The 10,000-nt window shown below is 39.9% G+C and overlaps 1 long non-coding RNA gene across 2 annotated transcripts in view; it reads right to left on the bottom strand.

Annotated features, from left to right (window-relative positions):
* Positions 1-2,670: 2,670 nt before the first annotated feature.
* The window catches only part of LOC128249505 (uncharacterized), a 26,720-nt gene continuing 19,390 nt past the window's right edge, over positions 2,671-10,000 (bottom strand). For both annotated transcript variants that reach the window (XR_008265618.2, XR_016244513.1), the window contains one exon: positions 2,671-2,773. This is a non-coding gene — a long non-coding RNA (uncharacterized LOC128249505). The remainder of the gene's footprint in view (positions 2,774-10,000) is intronic.

Genomic DNA, 10,000 nt, shown 5'->3' with positions numbered 1-10,000 from the left:
TTGCAAATTACCTGAAGAGAGTGTGTTCTACTCCACCTCCTCCTCCTCCTCCTTCTACTACTACTACTACTACTACTACTACTACTACTACTACTACTACTACTACTACTACGACCTCAAGTGCTAACCATTTGCAGGATCAAGATCACCGAGACCAAATCGTTTGACATATGAGGCTTACACTTCTCGGTTAACCCAGATCGAGTGGCATAGCGATGTTGTTTTGAAAAGCTCTGGTTCTGGAGATAAATACAGTTCTAGATCCGGTTGATGACTCACGATTCTTGGACATGAACAGCACAAAGTGTGAGGGCAGGGCCATCATATTAGTAACCGTTTATTCATCGACTGGATTGGACAGGTCTGATTTCTGTAAACGTCTAGAGACATTCCTAGCAATACCTTGCTCATTAGTCGTAGCCGGCAATTAGAATGGCATTTGGATACAAATAGGGATTGTAATATTTATCCCCACTTAAACGTGGATGTTTTGTTTGAACAAACTATACAGCGGTAGTTACCATGAGAAAAATACTCATATTGGCTTTTGATGCAAAATGCTCTCTTGTTTATATCGCTAGCAGGGAGACAAATCCCCGCCATTTCCAGCGCCGAAGCCACCAAAAGCTAATATGAGTGTTTCTCTCATGGTATAATTTTTTTCTAACAGTACATCCACGTTTAAGTGGAGAGTCGCTAATATATATATATATATTTAACAAGGATTGTGTATGCGTAGCCGATAGAAGGGAATACAAAAAGCCTCGCAAACCTTCCTAAGCGCTTCCAGTCTGGCATGTTTCACCTTGATTTCCCGAATGCGCCAATTTAGATTTGGTATAGATGCAGCGGGTCATCCAGGTTGTATTTAGATAAAAATCTTTGCTAGGCTAGCAGATAAGACTAACGTATGTTGTGTAGAGTTTCTGAAAGTCGGCTACACAGGTCACAAACTTCTGTCCTGTATAGCTATCAACAAAACCAGAATATTGTATATGACGGACCGCAACAGGTGCGTTGTCTCCGATTCCAAAAGAAGGGGTGCAGTTTTCCAGCAGAACTCTACCAAGCTGTTGTCAATATGACGGTTTACCGCTATTCTCAAGAATACCTCGATGGTTTGCTGCTATTCTCAAGAAGAGAGGCAGAGTACTGCGGAAAACTGATTTCGGCGGACGAAGTTGCAGACGTGCTGAGCTGCTGTACGAGGTGAAAATCATTAGGATTGGGTGGTTCGCCCTACAAGTTCATTTGCCATATGTCAGACTTGTTCAATGCTGCCTTGATTGCCACAATTTCGCTTATTCTCAATTCAACATAGATTCTTGTATTGGAGTAGCCGCCATAATGATGTCTGCCATAATATAAAAAAGAAGTACAACACACTCACCAATTAGAAACCCGTGAAATTTAACAAATTTTCAACGTGAAAACAACCAAACAGAAAATAGTTAGCAATATCAAACTGACAAAGCACACAAGAGTAAAAAAAAAAACAAAACATTCTGGCAAATAATGGTGTTGATATTGACTTCAATACACGAACCCTAAATGTAAACAGCAACAACCACAAGCAGCATCGGTGGCAGAGGTAACGTAGCGACAATATTAGCAGCAAACACGCAGTTGGAGGCGCTTCAGCAATTAAAGTGATTTAAGATTTAGCCCTGTCATAGCAAAAATATGCGGAAGGGTTTGTAACGAAACTCTCTTTCTTATCCAAACACTTTATCCATCCGTGGGTAAGGAAAGCATTAAAGTACTTTTGATACACGAAAACGAGGGTCGGGGATAATTTACAAGACAATTAAAACAAGCATTCATTGACGTGAAACCGAGCCCATTGAATGAGGTAATATATAAGGTAGAAGCTGTTTGTTTTTCAGTTCAGAAGAAGAAACCTATAAGCAGGCTGATTCACACTTAACCGCTTGTGCAGCAGTTTAGCGGGGCAGCACAGCAGTGCATAAAGTGACATTTAGGGGCGTTGTTGATTTCTGGTTCATTTCCCCACCCTTTTTTAGTGTAATCTCAGTGGATTGTGAGTACGGAAATAGCAACGAACGACGTGTGGTTGAAAGAGCAACTTTATGAGGCTTCAGGATTATAGAGATTTTCTATAGCTACGCAGAAACGAAGAGTTTAAGGCTGACTGTGCAGGCCACACATCCTGTTGTTATAGCTGTGATAGGAAGAGTATCTTGTGGGTCTGCTTTCATACAAAGAACTAGAGAATAGAAGAGAAGGGGAGGAAAGAAACATATTACAGGCCTTAAACTGTTGTTGGAAACTGTTATTACGGTGCATACTAAGGCGGCGAACTGGCAGAATCGTTAGCAAGCCGAGTGAAATGTTTAGCGGTATTTCGTCTGTTTTTACGTTCTATGTTCAAATTCCACCGAGGTATCTTTGCCTTTCATCCTTTCGGGGTCGATAAAATAAGTACCAGTTGAATATTGGTGTCGATGTAATTGACTTTTCCCTCCCCAGAACTCGCTGGCTTTGTGTCAAAATTTGAAACCATTATTATGGCGCATATTTTGCATATTAATTTATATTTCTTGAGATATTTCCATTATTGTCATGTAATTTCTGAGAGAAGCAGCGAATAACCTTTTAAAGATACAAAATAATTTTATGATGAAAGCAGGATGTCTTGCTCACCTGGTATTTACGAACACGCCATGTTAAAATGTGACTGTCTCTTTAGCCCTATAATGGATCCACTGTTTCATTGCCATCAGGTTAAGGCAGTAATTCTCAAATTGGTGAGCTACAAGAGACATATAGATGTCGTAGATCTTAAAATGTAATTTAAAATTTTAGAAAATCCGTATTATTATTGCTTGAATGACTGCAAAACGTTATAATTTCGTTATACATGATTTATGATTACTAAAAAAGACATGGCAAACAATAGTTCTTCATATATTCAACTTTAAAACAATTTATTTATTTATTTGTGTATGTACTCATTTTACCATTCCGTTCGAAGAGCACCAGTATTAATTTCCTTTGGGACACGAAGCCAAATACAGTAAAATAGCCACTGTGTTTGGATGCTGATCACATGGTCAAAAGTTCAAGTCACTGGTGCTGCTGCTCTTGCCATTGTGTTGTAAATGCATGACTGACTATCATCTGTTTCAGTCCCACTTTACGGCTGAGCTGTTAATTCCAACGAAGACCCCACCAGCACCATCACCACCCATGTTCACATGGTTAAACGGATATAAAACAGGAACAACAACAACGACAACAACAACAACAATTATAACAGACAACAGGCGCAAGCGTGGCTGCGTGGTAAGAACTTTGTTTCTCAACCACATGGTTCCGGGTTCCGTCCCACTGCGTGACACCGAGGGCAAGTCTCTTCTGCTATAGCCTCGGGCTGACGAAAGCCTTGTGAGTAGATTTGGTACACGGAAACTGAAAGACGTTTGTTATGTGAGTGTGTGTGTGTGTGTGTGTGTGTGTGGGTGTGTCCGTGTCTTTGTCTCTGCGTTTGTCTCACACCACCGCTTGACAACCGGTGTTGGTGTGTTTACGTCCCCGTAACTTAGCGGTTCGGCAAAGGAAACGGATGTAGAACATGTGCCAGGCTTACAAAAGTAACTACTAAGGTTGAATTGGTGGTAATGTATATGTCGATGTCTGAGTGAGAAATGCATGGACACAGGCGAGGATGTGTGGTAAGACGATTGTTTCCAAACCACATGGTTCCGAGTTCAGTCCCGCTGCGTGGCATCATGGGCAAGTGTATTTCTACAATAGTCCTATGTATGTATGTATGTATATGCATACATACAGGGTGTGATGGTAAATTGTAGCCATTTTATTGTTTTAATTTCGCGCACGTGCTTGTTCTTGATTTTGTCGATTACACAGTATAGTAGGGTCAGTTGGGCACCGTGTATAAGAAAAATAGCACTTTGACGCAATTCACTCTGCCAGAAATTTGGAAACGACATACTGTACTGCTTGGCATTCGCGCCTGAAGTTCCAATACGAACATTTCAGAGTGTTTGGGTGTCAATCTGAGGATAGTGCAGGAGATTCGGAAGGAGTTGGACGAGTCTAATGGTGATTACGAAGGTACAGCAGCTAGGAAAACTCACTCCGATCGTGCTGGTAAGAAAAGAATTCCTGAATTTGTTGGTGAGATTCAGACCATGATTGACAATGATCCTTCCAAGATGGTGAAGGACTTGTACGCATCTCTTCCCAGGCGCAATGAAGCAATTATTCAAGCTAAGGGAAGCCACACGAAATATTAACAATGTACAGTAACTTCTTGAAATGAACATTATGTAATAAATTTTCATTATAGACGTTTTTCTGTTTTAAAACACTGTATCTTGATTGGTCTATGTGAGGTGACCAAAAACTTTTGCACGGCCATTTTTGGTGGTCGTCTCGCATCTTCCCCTCTCATTCAGAACCCCTACTACAAAATATATTGATTGGGTATGGAAATAACTCAAGCACGGCCAATGTTTCACCTCTAAAAAGCACAATGCAAAACATCCACTTAAGTTGGCAATTAGTAGAAATTTTCAAGACTTTAAAGTGGCCGAAAACTTTTGTCTGGTACTGTACAAACATACATACATACATACATACATACATACATACATACATACATATATGTATATGTATATATATATATATATATATATATATATATATATATATATATATATATATATATATATATATATATATATATATACTTATATATATATATATATATAATATAATATAATATATGTGTGTGTATGTGTGTGTATGTGTGTGTATGTGTGTGTGTGTGTGTGTTTGTGTGTGTGCGTGTGGATGGAAGACTCAGTGCCGTTTTGATCCGTGGGCACACTATAAAAACTTAAAACTTAGATAAAACTTAGATATGTTTCGACCAAAGATTGGTCCAGGCCATGTCTAACTTAATAGCACCACCTGATAGGATTATCTAAATCCTTTTTACAGTCAAGTTTTGTTTATGGTCCATTCAAGTAGTGTGTTCTTGGTGGCTTGTCTGGTATTCTTTGAAGAAAACTGTCTAGACTCCGTTTAAAGCTGATAGGATCCTTTTCCTCTTTTATCTGTTTCGGGACAATGTTAAACAGGGCAGAGCCTGTTGAGGAAAAGAAATTATGCCGCAATGTACCTATACGTTGTGATTCTGAATTGGGCAGGGGACGTATGGCTCGTGGTCCCAGCCTTGGATGAACCTTGAAACTAATGTTCAGGTCGTTTGGACAATGCTGGCGGTATATTTTCCACATCGTACAAATGATGTACCGCTCGCGGCGGCGCTGGAGAGAGTAGAGCTTCAAGGCTTGGCATCCAACAAGATCATGTGTCCCAATAATAATCAGCGAGTGCTGTGGCTGTGTGCGTTTCCAGTATATTCCTTTGCCCGAGGCTCATAACGATTCTAAGACGAGTTTTGTAAGGGTGAGTCTACACTTTATGAACTAGAATGGCGGGCTGATTTTAGATGTGGTGATTGTGGCAGTAAACTAATTGTGGTGTTGGTGGTGGTGGTGGTGGTGGTGGCGGTGGTGGTGGTGGTGGTGGTGGCGGTGGTGGTGGTGGTGTTGGTGGTGGTGGTGGTGTTGGTGATGGTAGTGGTGCTGGTGGGCACTGAATAGTAGTGATGGCCATGGTAGCAACGGTACCATCGGTGATAATGGTAGAAATAGTAGCAAGGGTAAATGGTGGCGGTGGTAGTGGTAGTGGTGGTGGTTCTGGTGGTGATGGTGGTTGTGGTAGTGCTGGTGGTGGTAATGGAAATGTTGGTGATTGTGCTGATGATTGAGCTGATGGTACTGGAAATAGAGTAGTAGTAGTAGTAGTATTAGTAGTAGTAGTAGTAGTCTTTTAATCAAGTTAGAAGAGATGATGTGAGAAATAAAAGAGACAAAGATGGCCGAACAAAGGAAACAAGTGTTGTAGAAGTAATATAGAGGTGCACGCGCGCGCGCGTGTGTGCGTACGCGCGTTTATGAGTATATGTAAATTGGTGAGTGTGCGTGATGATGTGTTTGTGTTACTGAGTGTGTGTTGGTGAGTGTGTATGCGTGAGAAATGTAAGCGGAGGGCGGTTGTGCGTGTTTGCGTATGTGTGTGTGTGTGTGTGTGTTTATATTAAAATGTTCATATGAGTACGTGTGCGATTCCATTAAAATGTTTGTGGTACTTGACAATGTGTGAATGAAACGCTACATAATTGAATTTTCTTCTAACGCATACACAGTATGCGTGCACACAGAGACCCAACCACAACTTATTCAGATTCACATATTAACACAAGCGCGCGTGCACCCACACGCACGTAGACACATTCGCTCTCTAGCTTTCTCTCTCACTCACTGACATATGCACACACACACACACGTGCATACACATACACATATACATTTATAGACTTATAAACTAAACCTGGATATTAAATCAATAACTAGGTTAAAAACTAATTTTCTGATTACTAATATATATATATATATATATATATATATATATTTATATACATACATACATACATACGATGCACACGCAAACACAAACACGCGCGCGCACACACATACACACGCACGCACACACACATACATATACAGACGCACATATAATGTAAGTATACATATGTGTGTATATGTATCTCTCTCTCTCTCTCTCTGTATATATATATATATATATATATATATATATATATATAAACTTACTTGGAGACAGTGCGTGGCGTTCGATCATATAATAACATAAATAATATATAATTATATGCATTTCTTGTTTACACTTTCACCCTCCGCAAAAAACTCCAAATTTTATTTAATTTGCTTTGCGCGAAGGACTGCTCCAACGAAGTCGCGTATTGTCCTTGCCTTCGAAAAGCGGAGTAGATGGAACAGGGACAACTGAAGAAGGGAAATATTCTTTATGCTGCATGTCTCGTTTCTCTGTTTGTTTCTTTCGTTGTTCGAAAAAAAGTTCGTTTTCTGTCTTTGTCTTTATGTTTCGTTTCTCATTGTGTTTAACGTTCTTTTGTGATGTCCTGTACCCATATATGCATGTATGCATACATATAGATGTAGGTATGTACATACATGTATGGATATATGCATATAATTATATATTATTTATGTTATATATATATATATATATATATATAATGTAGTGGTTCATGCAGGCATGGCGTGAATTCGATCCTCGATAGCCAAATTTCACTTAACAGTTCAACAGCACTTTTCTCACGGTAGAACAATAGTTTTTCTGTAAGTGACAGCAGTTACATTTGCCAGATGCCATCGCTAAGCAGAATAATGTCTTTGCCACTCAACCCTTCTAACCTCTTCTAGGCCACCAAGAGCTTGAATAGAGATAACAGATCGCCAACGAAATCAATTGTTCTCAACAATATGTCTCTCCTTCTAACTAGTTTGGAAAATTATAAATATTAAAACCACCGTAGGAAAAAGTTAGTTGGCAATAAGGAGATGACGTAGAGGCGACCACAGGCAGAATCCACTTAGTGTGATAATTCAACTGAGAGAGGCTTACAGTGAGAATATCAACTAGAATACAGTATCTCATCACAACACCACAGCTGTTTAAATGTCAGGGCACCATGAAGGTTTCATTTTATCGACTTCCTACATTTAACATTCACTCTATCTTCCTCTAATTCCGAGTTAGGCAGCTAGCAGTTGACCAAACATAAATAGCAACAACAGACAAGAAAAGATAACTCTATTGTTTTTATATGATACACACACCTGCCTGTCGAGGCAAGACATTATACAAAGTAACGGTAAATAAATATTTCTTTAAAACTTCTATTGCTGTTCTTCTTTCATCTTTCACATCTTATAACATGCCGTTGCAAATAAATCTTTGCCATTACATTGGTGAACCCGAGTTAAAGAATTGCAGCCTTCACCTTCACATGAACAGTTGTCACATCCATCGATTACATTGGTGGCCCCGTCTAAAAGCAATTACTACTTCCTTCTAATGCAACATGCCGCTGCATTTTTCTGACTCCGAACTAAAGAACTACAGTCGCCATACCAACAGTCGCTAAACCAGAGGGAAAGAATGACAACCTTTGCCACCACCACGATGCACCCTCGTTCCACTTGTTACAGTACGCGTAACAGAAAGCACTATACTGAGATGCAATCCACGATGCACTTACAACAATGCAACACTGCTGACGCACAAAGAATTCGCTCACTATGGAAGCCAATAAATGCATGATTTCGACAGCTACATCCCCAGAAACCAACTGGAAGAAAATACGGAAGCCCGCACATACATTTCGCCTTGGCATTGCGAGACTAATAACCTGGTGTAGAACTCGGTATACGTATGTTTGAGACCATACTGTAACCCCAGGTAAATTAAGGAAGATATACCTCAGTAATATGCAAATACTCAGGTCCCCAGTAGATGCAATTTTGGTGGTAGTCATATTATTCCAAACAAAGTTTGTTGGAAAGCGTGCGTCTTTCATACATCTTGCCAAATTGCACTCGCAAAAAATTCGCTCCTCGGCCGGGATCATCTTCATGGACAGCATGGACTTATCTTGGAATATAACTTTCCCAATGACAGTTTCGGGGACGTAAACACACCAACATCAATTGTCAAGTGATGGTGATACAAATACGCGCGCGCGCATATATATATCTGTGTGTGTGCATGCGCGCGCGTGTGTGTGTGTGTGTGTGTGTGTGTGTGTATGTGTGTGTGTGTGTGTGTGTGTGTGTATATATATATATATATATATATATATATATATATATATATATATATATACGACGGGCTTCTTTCAGTATGCCTCTACAAAATCCACTCACAAGGCAGTGGGACCGGACCCGGAACCAGTTTATTGAGAAGAAAGTACACGGGTACTTGGTACGTAAAACGAAATCAATAGAAGGGATCGATCATGTCAACAGCTTGGCATAGAGTACCGACAAGTTTATGACGTCCCACTTTGAAGGCTACATCCATGTAATCCAAGAACAAGAGATACCTACCAAGTACCTACAACGCAAAAAGCGGTAGAAAACGTTGACAGACAACAAACGTAGGCTGTGTAAGACCAAGGTCAAAGAGATCAACCATATTATTGCCAACTGTGAGACAACGTCTTCCAGATATCATCTCCTCATGAGGCATGATACGGTGGCCAGAATGGTCTGGAACAAGATAACAAAAAAGAGAATATCTGCTAAAGAAGTTGAACATATTGGGACCGATGAGTCAAAAGAATACTAGTGGAACTTGAAAATTAAAACAGCCACCAAGTTAAAACACAACCAGTCAGATACTGTTGTGTAGGACAACAAAAAAAATACATGCTCTGTTGTGGAAATCACTTGCCCTCTGGACACCAATGTGATTAAAAAATATAAGAGAAAGAGGACAACTATAGACCGTTGATAAAAAGTTTGCAGATGCAGTACCCAAAATACACTTTCAACTTCATACCCATTATTATTGGAGCAACAGGATAATACCAACCCGTTTGGAGCAAAGTTTGGCTGAACTTGGAATCTTGGAGAGAGAACGCAAATCCTTCATTCATAAGCTACAAATGATCACGATATCTGAGACTCTAAGAATCTGCAAGACCTTCTTAAGATATAAAGGATGACAGTTAAACCATGATGTTTCCTTCACAACTTTGCTGCCAAGTCGGTGGCCGGTCAAACTTTACTTTAAATTTAAAAAAAGGAGAAGACATACTGCATACATACATACATACATACATACATATCTTACAATGGTATTCGTAACAGGGCACCTGTCACTAATGAATATTACAGCCGGATAAGGAAAATATGGGCCTCGGAACTCTCTGCGATCCATAAAACAGTGATCCACAATGTGTTTCCAGAACCAGTACTCATAAAACATTTGGGCTACTTGATTGGACGCTTAATGGGATCCGAGCAATTGACGTGAAAATCCAGAAGATGATGACTAG

This window comes from Octopus bimaculoides, chromosome 15, assembly GCF_046866305.1.
Source record: "Octopus bimaculoides isolate indiv1 chromosome 15, ASM4686630v1, whole genome shotgun sequence".
Taxonomy (NCBI): Eukaryota; Metazoa; Mollusca; class Cephalopoda; order Octopoda; family Octopodidae; genus Octopus; species Octopus bimaculoides.
Note: the sequence above shows the minus strand (reverse complement) of the source record. Positions and strands in the feature narration are given on the sequence as shown.